Genomic DNA, 12,608 nt, shown 5'->3' with positions numbered 1-12,608 from the left:
GTTACTCTGTAACATCTGAACATTCTTGTCTAACATTCAACATGTTATAAATTGTGCAACAAGCTACATTCAGTAGTGGTTTTTTTGTTGTTTTTTTTGTTTTTTTGTAACCAAAAGTTGTAGCACAAGTCAAACAAAATAAATCCAAATGTATACCTTACATCTTCCTGAATGAACCAAATGAATCCCATACAGCCCTCAAGCACATTAGAACTCTTCACCTTTGACAGCTTGAACAGTCAATAACACATAACTCAGCAGGTCTCAAGTAAGTGTGAACAATTACTATTCTAAATGAATTATTATCCATTGTTTACTTGTGATTTATTATTATTATTTTTAAACAATTCTTTACCACAACAGTTCACACTTGTTCTATGAGCCTCTCTGTAGGTTTCTTAGGTCTGGTAGACCTTCTCAGTATCTCAGACATTGGGGAAGGTGAAGGAGGCTCACTGTGGTGCTCAACAGGGTTAGCACCTCGTTGTTCAGTTCCAGTCTCTGTGTCCTGATGTTTAACATCCTGTGTCTTTAACAGACTTCTCCGGTTTCTTCTTAACACTTGTCCATTCTCTGTCTGAACAGCAAACGATCTGGGCCCTACTTCGCTGAGAACTGTTGCTTTTTTGTCCCAGAAATCTGGACCTGCAATCCTCACAACAATACTCGGTGTATAAATGCTCAATCAACAATCATTTATTTCCATACAATTCAACAGTCAGAGCATTACAACGTCCGGACGGGAGAGATGCTACCAGAGGGTCAGGCACATGTCTCAAAATGGTGACGGGTTGCTCAGCTTTTTATAGTCTCTAGTGGCCCCCAGCTAGTCGTAAAAGCCAAAACATCACATTTTTTCTCTGTTACAGCGCCTAAGTTATGACCTCGGCAGTTGTTTCTCTGCTTTCTGTAAGGTGGGGGTGTGGAATGTGGTCTATCTATCTCCCCTGTCTTTAGACACAGAGTCTCCTGCTTACAACCTTCTCTTCATGATTCAACAATTAAGCATGTCAAGAAAACAGTGTAACACATTCCCAGCAGATCAAGGATGCACCTTTATCTAATGAACTAATATGTGAATATGTTCTGTTAACTCAAAAGTATAATGAGAACTAAACTACATACAGATCACACACTCTATTTTAAAGGGTATAATATGATCTACAACAATATCATAATTCAACTATTTTGATTACATCTATAAGGTAACATATAATAACAGAATAATATCACAATACCCTCTTTTGATCTCTCATTAAAGAGATCACTAATAACATGCACTTCAGCGTTGCAAGGTCCAGGTTTTCTTGATCCTGAGGCCCTCTGTCCCCCTTTAACGGGTGGACCATATGGGGGATGACCTCTGTGTTCACGCAGTTCAGATGCAAGCAAAGTTAGCTTTACAACCATAACAGCAGTTACAGATGACTCTCCCATCACTCCCCATTTTCCCACAGCTTTATTTTGGTGCTCCAGTTTTCCACCCCCTTTGATGCCACCTAATAGCTTTCAAATGTACTTAGACTAGAACCTCTGTCTAAGGAGCTTTTAACCTTTATTTTTATTGCTGCAGCTACCAGTGTCTTCCAGTTGGGTGATTCTCAGCTTCTTTCTTCGACCTCCGGGGTTAGACCACCCTTTAGTCATTGCACAGTTCTGGGGATTATTCTGCCCCGATTTCAAACAAGGATCTGTGTGTTTTGGGTTCACCGGCGTGTCCCCCTTTTTGCCAAGAGCCTCTCGAACCTCGTTGGTCTGGTGTTCCTGGTTTTCGCCAACCCCTTCATGGTTATTGCTGTGTCTGTGGGATCCATCTTCTCCAGGAGCCCAAACGTCATGACACTTGACCCCAGTTGCTGTCTCGGCAGTCCCTACATCTGTCCCTGCTGTGAAGGGTCCTCACATCTCCGGGTCCCCGTCTGGTGTCTCTTCCTTTCTCTGCAAGAGACAGAAAACCAAAACACCTCTCTCCCTAGCCTTGATAATCTAATATTGTTATCCATTGTTCTTCTAATGATTCAAATTTGGTTTAAAATATTATGTTCAGGACTTATTCTAATCATAATCTATGTGTATGTAAAAGAAATCAAAAATTAGTGAACCCTTTCTAAGTCTAACACATTATAAGCTTAAGTTTTACCATAGCTAATTTATTAAACACAAAAATAAACTCATAGAAATTTTCATATCACCATTGTTTGATGTTCAAACTCAACTCCCCCTTTTTGACACACTCCCATGTGTCAATTCATTGGAGCTAGACAATTAAAAGAGAAGGTTAGTGACCTCATATCTCAGAAAGTATCAGAAATTCTTCTCTCGAGTACCGTTGCTCCAGCCTTGTCATCCCTGAGGATCTTCGATCCCGAAAATGTCCCTTCTCCTCATGTAATAAAGTCTGTCATCCTTCCATGCCCTGGTAACTGGTCCATCCAGAGCTGTAACATTTTGAAATGTACATACAACAAGCCAAACCACACCTTGGTCACACCAACCCTTTTCTGCCCCGAAGATGTCCAATGCCATCCTAGTATGGACTGTCAAAAGTGGCTTTAACGCTGACTATCCTGACAATCCATTTTATAACGTTTCCTGGTCAGATTTGCCAATCTCTGCACCAGGGTTGTAATAGTTTTGCAATTTTCATCAGTTTTTATTTTTATTTAGCTTCGACTCCAGATTTTCAATTTTTTGCCAGTTGTAATTAGTTTTTACCAATTCTTTGCTAGTTTAGTCTAGTTTTTATTTTCTGAAAATCCTTAGTTTCAATTTAGTTTTATTTGTGTTTTGCAAAAATTAAGTGTAACAAAATCCCAGTTCCATCATATCAATCATGCTCTTCTGGTTATCCTTGGGTGTTGAGACTAATAACTATTAACTCTTGCCGCACCGTGTGGTCCTAATTTTGGTTCAAGTGAATTGATAACCTTTTGAAGGCGATTGTTTCACACCTTTATTTAGATGTCCCAGTCCTGTTGTCTCGGGATACATCACGCTGCCTTATCTGGGGTTAGCTGTTTTCTGGGGATGCGGGTTGAGTGGGTGAGCTCTTCAAGGAGGGGGAGTGTGCTCCCCCTGATGAGGTCTTCTAGGTAAGCTAGGTTAACCTTCTTGTGTGAGCTTTTCAAGTGCACTTTAAGGTTAGTGGGACTTTTAGTTTTATAAATGTCCCTCATGACCCCCTGATGACCCAGTATTTCATTTTTGCACACTGTAGTACACATTTTAGTTTTTGCTTGTAGCTCGCATACTCTACTTGCCACTCCTCTAAGTCCTGATGTTTCTTAGAGAGGGCAACAGTACCTTTAAAATTATATCACATGTGTGGGGGTGTGGCCTTGCCAATTGTTTTGCCCACCTTTTCAAAATGGCTGGCGTGCCCACAAGCACATTTCATGGAAAAAGAAAGGTAAGCTTGATATTTACATTTAAAATGTTTTGTTAAACTCAGATTTTTATTTTATTCTTTTTGCAAGTACCCCTCCTCGGTGGCGAGAAACTGTTGGTGTGGTCAAGTGGGTGTTCTGGAAACAAACGCTCAGGACAGAACAGTTATCAGTCATGTACTTCCTACAAATTTTGCATATGTTTTATTTCATATTGATCCTCTGAGTGTAATGGTACATTTTAATTTGAATTTATCCAAACTAAACACAATATTTTCTTTATTTACTTTGCTCTTGTTCTTTTTCAGTACCACATCCTATCAAATGTCCCTGTCGATTATATTCTACATTTAATAACTTACTATTTCAAGTGAGAACCTAAATCACGTGGACCAATGTTTATTATTGCATATCTCTATTCTGAATGTGGCCAGTCATTCATAGGTATTGTTCAATTTTGGCGATTTTCCTCTATAAAATTTAATTGACTTTTTTACAGTGGCCTGCTGTGGTTAATAGTAACATATTCCAGTCATGAGTGGTATCAAAAGTCTTATCCACTGTAGCATTTGGCATTCCCAATAATATAACATGATACCTTAATCAAAACACAGTTAATATAGCACAGTTTTCTTAATGCAAACATCAGTAACTCAAAATCAGCAACCACAGTGTTAAGTCTGCAGTTCATACTTATGTGAAGCTAGAGTCTCCTCCTCCAGTCTCTCTTATCCTCCTGCTCCTGAAAAAACAAAACAAAACAAAGCGAAGCATCCACCCTTCTCTTGTCGGCTGGGTGAATTGTTTATGAATTGTTTATTGGCATTTACTAATCCTAAAGTTGGTGCAGTCATTGTCTCAGTATCAAGTCAGTCAAAACTTTTAGTCGTCAGTCCATCACAGTCCATTCACATGCATACCTCCCTACACATTCATACCAGATGTTGCTGATAATGGAGTCTCACGCGCAACCTATTCGAGCCTCCATCACCAGCAAGATGACGTCATCATTTTAAAGGAAAACAATTCCTTGTTGTTTTTTTTGGGCCGGATTGACTCGGTGCAATCCTTTTAGACTCAGAACTTCTCAGTGTTCCCTATAAGTGAATTTCTCCCAAGCCAATTACAATCATGGAGAAGCACACTTTGCAACTGTTTTTGTAAGAATATTTCATAGCGCTTTAAATTTCAATCTTTCAGGCCTGGTTTAAAGAGCTGATTGTTAAATCATGAACTCACAAAATATCACCATATCCCCATATCACCACATCACCATATCACCATATCACCATATCACCACCGGTGGATCACACCTCTCAGATGTTTTTTTTTTTCTCCAGTGCACTGTAACAAAAACGAAAACAGACATAACCAACAAAATACTACTAAAATAACACAAACTAGGGCCCGTTGCAGACATGTCCAAGCATAAAACTATCCCTCTCTCGCTTACGAGAAAGAACACAAGCCAAAGCTCACTGATAACATCAAGCTAGCGCTAAACAAAACCAAACAATCAACCAGAAATTCACAGGAACATTTTGCTTCCTGCCGGGACAATATTGTGTGGGAATGAGAACCTCAGGTGCCGTAACACCTTTTGTTCCTCCTTGAATTAAAACTCAATCACAGAAAATGCCGTACTCCAACCTAACCTTACACTATTAATTCATCATTTTCACTCTGTGCCACTGTTCCTCATCAGGGCTGTGTGAAGCACAGCAAAGAATTCAGTCAAGGCCTTGAGCCATAAACAGACATCACGCACAGACATTGTTTTCATAACCAAACCGTTTTAGAGCTTATTCCTAAAATCTACATAAATGCCCTCTGGGTGACATATAACACATTCTAAGTTTTTAATGGTAATCAATGGCTCCTCATAAAAATTATGCATTGGGATGTTTGTGTGCAGCATTTTGCATATCAGCATAAGCAAAGCATTCTTCATTGCACAAGCGTGTATGTGCGTGTGGATCACTCTTCATTGCACAAGCGTGTGCATGTGTATGTGTGTGCATCACTTCTCAGTGAATCAACATTCCCGTGTGTGTGTGTGTGTGTGTGTGTGTGTGTGTGTGTGTGTGTGTGTGTGTGTGTGTGTTTGTGTGGGTGTTTGTGTTCATCACTTTCCTGTTCTGGTGTTCTGGGTAAACCACGGCCTGAAGCATGCCCTGGGGTCCTGCCCCCCTCCTTTTTCAGTTTGTTTGCGACCATTGCTGCTGCTGCTGCTGCTCAAAATTCAGTCCGTCCTGGTTCTGACCCCAATCGGGGCAGTCCTTTCTCCAGTGTCGATGTTCACCGCAGGTGAAACCTGCATCTTCTTCTGTGTTTTTGTCCATTCTGAGGTGCCTTCTGACCTCAGTTACTCCTCCTGTCTCGGTCACGCCCTTTTTCGCCACCCGATCATCCGTGTTGGTCCATCACTGTCCTGCACAGTGTGAATGCAAAGTTATCAAGGTCAGCATTCTTTCGCTCGGCCTTACTTTTCATTCGGGCTTGGCGGGCGTCTCGTCACAGCTCTGTCAGCTGACGCAGTCTGGGAATTTTCCCCCGTGTAGTGAAACGGGCCTTAGGTTTAGTGCTCTCCGTCTCGGCTGCATGAGATCACATTCCTGCAGGTCTGTTGACATTCTCAGGTCGTTGTTGTGGGTCCAGCTGTTGCAGCATTTGGTCAGTGTCACGTATGGGGGAGAGCAGGAGTCCAGTCAGCCTCGGCTTTCAGGGCCGGCAAAGCAGCCTGTAATTAAATATGTATAGAAAAAACAAAAACAAAAACAAAACAAAAACAAACAAAAAACAAAAACAAACGAACAGGAAAATGTTGTTGTGTTGGCTGTGTTATTCAGAGGGGAGGCAATGGGGCCAGGCCCTATGTCAGCCTTCTCTCCCCCTTTTTTTGTTTTTTGTCTCCCGATATAATCAACTCCTAACCCACCAAGTTGACAGGACAACACCGGTATATGTTAAAATTCTTAAGATCATGTTTAAAAGCCCAAAAAAGGAACTTTCTTTCATTCAGTAATCACTTTTATTAATCAATCAACAGAAAACATGTCACAATTTGAATCTTTTAACCACTAAATTTGTTGTGTCTTGCCTGGTTGGTTAGACCAGTGTTCCTTTTTTTTTTTTTTAGTTAAATTGTTGTCCTGCAACCCAGAGGGTTTCTTTGTCAGTAATGTATAGACTTCATCATTTAACTATGTAAATTTTTCTTTAACTTTGCTGGAAAATCTTCACGTGTTCATGAGTGTAAGCTGTTTCTTCATTGCGTGTATGTGCATTTGTAGGCAGGCAGGTTAATTTTATCTTTTCTCAAACTAGGCGTTACCTTAAAAGGAGCCTTTCTCTCAGATTTCTCTGCTTGTGTGTGTTTTTGTTTCACCTTTTTGTTGTGATGCTCCGGACGCCTTCCCAACCTCCACAAGTCCGTTGGCCCCAATTTTATGTGTTAAAACTTCTCTTAATTTCTCCTCTAATTCTCTCCTCGCTGCTGTCTTTTTCACAGCTGCTGATTCGTGCTGGGTGTGGTTCCCATTACCTATAATTTTGCTTCGGCCGCTGTGCTTGTGGGGGCAGTTGGTCCAGGTCCGCAGCTTCCTGTATTAACACACTAAGAGATTTATTTTAATTTCATTTTCATCACTTTTAAACCGATAAGCAGGCAACACGCCTACCTTGACAGCGTAAACTGTACGCCAGTCTCCCAACACATTCCTCTCTGTACTCCTCCATAATTCTCCACTGCACACCTCTTACTATCTCTCCTTTTTATTTTTATTACACCACAGAGTAATACACCCAATTATGCCCGTCTATCTCTATGTGGCTCCAAATTCCCTCTTTATTTTAATTTCACACTCGTCAGGGGACAGGCACACAACAATTTCAACCACTGAAACGAGGAATTTAACCTTTTTATTTCTTTACTAATCTAGACTCAACGTTTGGTCGCAAAATGTGTCTTGTTCTAGTCCGGAATAAATGTGAACCCGTGATTACACGGCCGTTCCAGTGTTATTTCCGTAGCTATACGGGGGCCCTCACCTCCCCAAGTCACCACCTCGGCACCCGGACAACGCCGGTCCTGGCCACGCGTCCACGGACAGGAGGGTCGCCACTCCTAGGGCAAAGTTCCACAGGTACACTAGGCATCAACCTTTGATCCTAAAATGTGTATTTGCTCTAATGTCCTCCTAATCAAACACATTAACCGTCACTGTCACTGTGTTCACGCTTCACACTCCACACAAAAAACACACTCAGAGCGCGCCTCACTCACACTCTCACTCAGTGCGCGCTTTACCCACAAGACAGCACCCAGAGCGCGCTTCGCAGCTTCACACACACTCTCACTCAGAGCGCGCTTTGACACTCACACACAACACTTTTCCTCAGCGGGAATTTTACACAGAAACCTCTGAGCTCAACTATTAGATCTTCTTAAAGCACACTGCACCATAGACCAAAATACCCCTTTCTCTGCGCTTATGACCGCCACAACGGGGCAAAGTCGCATCATAAAAGTGATGCTTGCATCCCTGAAGTTATACCAGACATCATAAACCAGGTTTTGCTCTATGTACTTCTTGGCAAGTAAAATTTTACTTTGTTTTATGACCGCAGCCCTTAAAAAAAAAACTCGACTGACGCCACAAACCACCGTCAAGCCTCTGTTCAATGTACTAAAACTAGCACCAACCACTACTGCACTTCACGGCCGCACCACCGGAACACGCCATATCATAAACCAAACCTACGGACGTGTTTCGCTCTCGCGTTGCCAGCGTTCAACTGCACCGTGAAGCCAGCATCTGCTTTTCCTTAAATCAACTTCTATTTCATAGCCGGCAAGAGCCAGGACGTAACCGACACCATAAACAAACTAAACAAACCTCGACTTCAATGTACTGGACTAATGGCCGCGTCTTCAGAATAAATTCTAATGTATTATTGCTACAGAAGCCAGTATTAGACAAAATTAAATGTGGAAGGTAAAGTGGCTGCAACTAGACCAACGTAGTATCTTATTAGTTTCTCGGTAGAAGCAGTTTATTTAACACACTGGAATTCAGCCTCAACTTATGTTGTTAGTATCTTGCGCCAAAAACCAGACACCGACAAATTTACTGTGAAAACACATGTGACTCAGCGAACAGATTAATTTGGAAAGCCCAATATGCACATTTGGTATTTATAATACAACAGGCTGTGCTTACCTTTTTATTTTTGGACCGGTCCTCTGTTCACCTCGCCTCACGATCTCACCAAAGGCCAAATCTACACCTCCTCAGCACACCAAAGATCCGGGTCACACGGCACCAAGTTGTTGAAAACACGCAGTTCTTTGAATCTTTGGGCTGAAGGAGGGACAATACTCGGTGTATCAATGCTCAATCAACAATCATTTATTTCCATACAATTCAACAGTCAGAGCATTACAACGTCCGGACGGGAGAGATGCTACCAGAGGGTCAGGCACATGTCTCAAAATGGTGACGGGTTGCTCAGCTTTTTATAGTCTCTAGTGGCCCCCAGCTAGTCGTAAAAGCCAAAACATCACATTTTTTCTCTGTTACAGCGCCTAAGTTATGACCTCGGCAGTTGTTTCTCTGCTTTCTGTAAGGTGGGGGTGTGGAATGTGGTCTATCTCCCCTGTCTTTAGACACAGAGTCTCCTGCTTACAACCTTCTCTTCATGATTCAACAATTAAGCATGTCAAGAAAACAGTGTAACACATTCCCAGCAGATCAAGGATGCACCTTTATCTAATGAACTAATATGTGAATATGTTCTGTTAACTCAAAAGTATAATGAGAACTAAACTACATACAGATCACACACTCTATTTTAAAGGGTATAATATGATCTACAACAATATCATAATTCAACTATTTTGATTACATCTATAAGGTAACATATAATAACAGAATAATATCACAGGATACAAGGGACTAGAGGTGATATGTTGAAATCCATATTGTTTTGCAAAGTCACTAAATTCTCTACAGTCATATTGTGGACCATTGTCACTGATGAGACACTGTGGAATTCCATGTCTGGCAAAAAAGCCCTTCATGTGTGTGATGACTGACTGTGCTGATGTACTGGAAAGCTGTGCCACTTCTGGATAATTAGAATAGTAGTCAATCACCAAAACATAGTCCTTGCCATCCAGATGAAATAAATCCGTGCCTACCTTTTGCCATGGTGCAGTGGGTAGGTCTGCTGCCAGCATTGGCTCTTTTGTTTGTTTGTAGTGATGTTTGAGACATGTTTCACATTTCTGTATCATCTCCTCAATATCCCTGTTGATGCCTGGCCAGTAAACTGCTTCTCTCGCTCTCCTTTTACATTTCTCCACTCCAAGATGTCCTTCATGGATATGCTGAAGCATGTCTTTCCGCATGGATTGAGGGATGACAATCTGGTTTTGTCTCAGCACCAGCCCATTAGCCATGCATAAATCAGCTCGCACAGAGTAGAACCCTGGACAGACTCCTTTTGACCACCCATTCTGTATGAGGTGGGATACTTTCTGCAGCACTGGATCTTTTGTCGTCTCCTGTACAATTTGCTGCAACATGACATCTGATGCTGGGAGTGAGGCAGTTACCATGTTTACATGTGTTTCAGCCTCCTCGGCTGTAGTGCTGACTAACCTGTCACCACTTGGTGCTGGCGCTTGGGATAAAGCATCCGCGAGTACGATATATTTCCCAGGCATGTAGATCAGCTCAAAATCATAGCGCTGCAACACCATCATCATGCGCTGAATTCTGGGTGACATGTCGTTGAGGTTCTTTTTTCTGATCAAGATGAGAGGTTTGTGATCAGTCTCTGCTGTAAAGGTTGGTAATCCATATACATAGCTGTGAAATTTTCCACACCCAAACACTAAGCCCAAAGTCTCTTTTTCAATTTGAGCATAGCGTTGTTCAGTTTCTGTCATTGATCTGGACGCATATGCTACAGGTTGCCACTTGTCTTTGTTCCTTTGGAGCAGAACTGCTCCCAAGCCATCTTTTGAGGCATCTGTTGAAATTTTTGTTGGCTTTGATGGATCAAAGAATGTCAAGACCGGCTCTGTAGTTACAGTTTCCTTCAATTTTTTCCACTCTTTCTCATGCCGGGCCGTCCACTCGAACACTGTGTTGTGCTGTAGCAGCTCCCTTAGGCATGCTGTCTTGGAGGTAAGATTAGGAATGAACTTACCCAGAAAGTTGATCATCCCCATTGCTCGCAAGACACCTTTTTTGTCAGTGGGTGCTGGCATATCCAATATGGCTTGTACCTTTGACTGATCAGGTTCCACCCCTTCACTTGTAACCTTATCTCCCAGGAAGGTCATCTCTGAAACACCAAAGAGGCACTTGTCTCTATTCAGTTTAAGTCCATTCTTGTTAACTCTCCACAAAAGTTTCTCCAGCCTTTCATCATGTTGTTGCCTTGTATTTCCCCAGACTACGAGGTCATCTATGTAGACTCTGGTGCCTTCCAGCCCTTCGATCAGGGACTCCATTGCCCTGTGGAAGATCTCTGGTGCTGATTTAATTCCAAATGGGAGCCTCAAGAAACAGTAACACCCAAATGGCGTGTTAAAGGTAGTGTACCTGCTGCTTTCTGGGTCTAGCCTCAGCTGCCAAAATCCATGTGATGCATCCAGTTTGCTAAAAAACTTAGCTCCTGCCATTTCACTCATTATTTCCTCTCTCTTAGGGATCTGATAATGCTCTCTTTTAATATTTTCATTTAGATCTTTGGGATCAAGGCAGACTCTTAAGGCACCTGTATTCTTTTTCTTGACACAAGTGATAGAGTTCACCCAGTCTGTGGGCTCTTCCACTCGTTCAATGACACCCATTTGAGTCATTCTTTCAAGCTGTTTTTTCAAACTTGTCCGTAATGGAGCAGGCACTCTCCTTGGGGCATGCACCACAGGCACGGCATCATCCTTGAGCTGGATTTTGTAGGTGTAAGGCAATGTTCCATGTCCTTTGAAGACTGAAGGAAATTTACTGATAATGTCTGAACTTCCTTCATGCCCTTGGTGTTCCTGTCTTTTGCCTTGTTTGGCTTCTTTCATGGTGTCAGTATTAATCTGATAGATCCTCTTTACTAGTCCAAAATCCTCAGATGTTTTATCTCCTAAAAGTGACTCATGTCCATCAGGCACGATGGTGAACAAAATGTTATGCTGTTTGCCTTTTGCTGTCACTTTAAGTCTGCATCCTCCTTTTGTTTGTATTGGCTGGTTATTGTAGGCCCTCAGCGGCGTGACTTTCTCTGTAAATCTTCTAGGCTTCTCAGTCAGTGCCTTGAAATCCTTCTCGTTGATCAAGTTAGCTTTGGCCCCTGTGTCAATTTTAAATGTTACCAATGTCCCATTGACTAACAGTGGAGCAGTCCATTTATCATCTGTGACTGAACTAACACTTTGGCCAGTGTTATGTCTTGAAGACTGTGCATTGACATCTTCTTCATGTGACACCATCTTAATGAAAAATGTTTCACTTAGATCATCACTGTCATCTGTGTCTTCCTGCACAGTGTGTACTTTTTGTCCCTTGTTTTTGGAGAGACACATTTTTGCATAATGGTTTTGTCCTTTACATTTTGCACATTTTTTTTTCCATATGCGGGACATTGTTTTGGTCTGTGTTTCTCTCCACATCTCTTGCAAGTGAACATTTCATTGTCACACGTTTTGTTTTTGTTGTCGTTGTTTTTGAATTTACTCCATGGCTTTCTTTTAATCGACACTGCGTTCACTGCCTCATTTTCTTGTTGCGCTGCTCCTTGAACAGGCTCTCTAAACGTCAGTACATGTTGTCGTGCTAGCTCACTGGCTTGACTTATCTTTATAGCACTTTCCAGCGTTAGTTCTGTTTCTCTCAACAGTTTCTCTCGGAGCTTCTTCTCATTAGTTCCAAACACTATTTGATCTCGTATCATGGAGTCTCTGAGATCACCAAAATTGCAGGACTGAGCTTTGATCTTGAGGTCTGTGAGAAAAGTATCAAATGACTCACCCTGATGCTGTAAGCGTGAGCGAAAGACGTATCTTTCGTATGTTTCATTTTTCTTTGACAGACAGTGCTCGTCAAATTTCTTCATGACTTCATCAAAGTTATCTTTGTCCTCGGGCTGAGCAAACACAAAAGTGTTGAAGACCTCTATTGCTTCTGTGCCGGCGATGGTGAGCAGCATGGCTATTTT

This window comes from Aulonocara sp. 'chitande type north' Nkhata Bay, linkage group LG3 (assembly GCF_057382095.1).
Source record: "Aulonocara sp. 'chitande type north' Nkhata Bay isolate Kocher_YH1m ecotype deep benthic linkage group LG3, A_spYH_male_GT1.1, whole genome shotgun sequence".
Lineage (NCBI taxonomy): Eukaryota > Metazoa > Chordata > Actinopteri > Cichliformes > Cichlidae > Aulonocara > Aulonocara sp. 'chitande type north' Nkhata Bay.
This window is presented reverse-complemented; position numbering follows the sequence as displayed.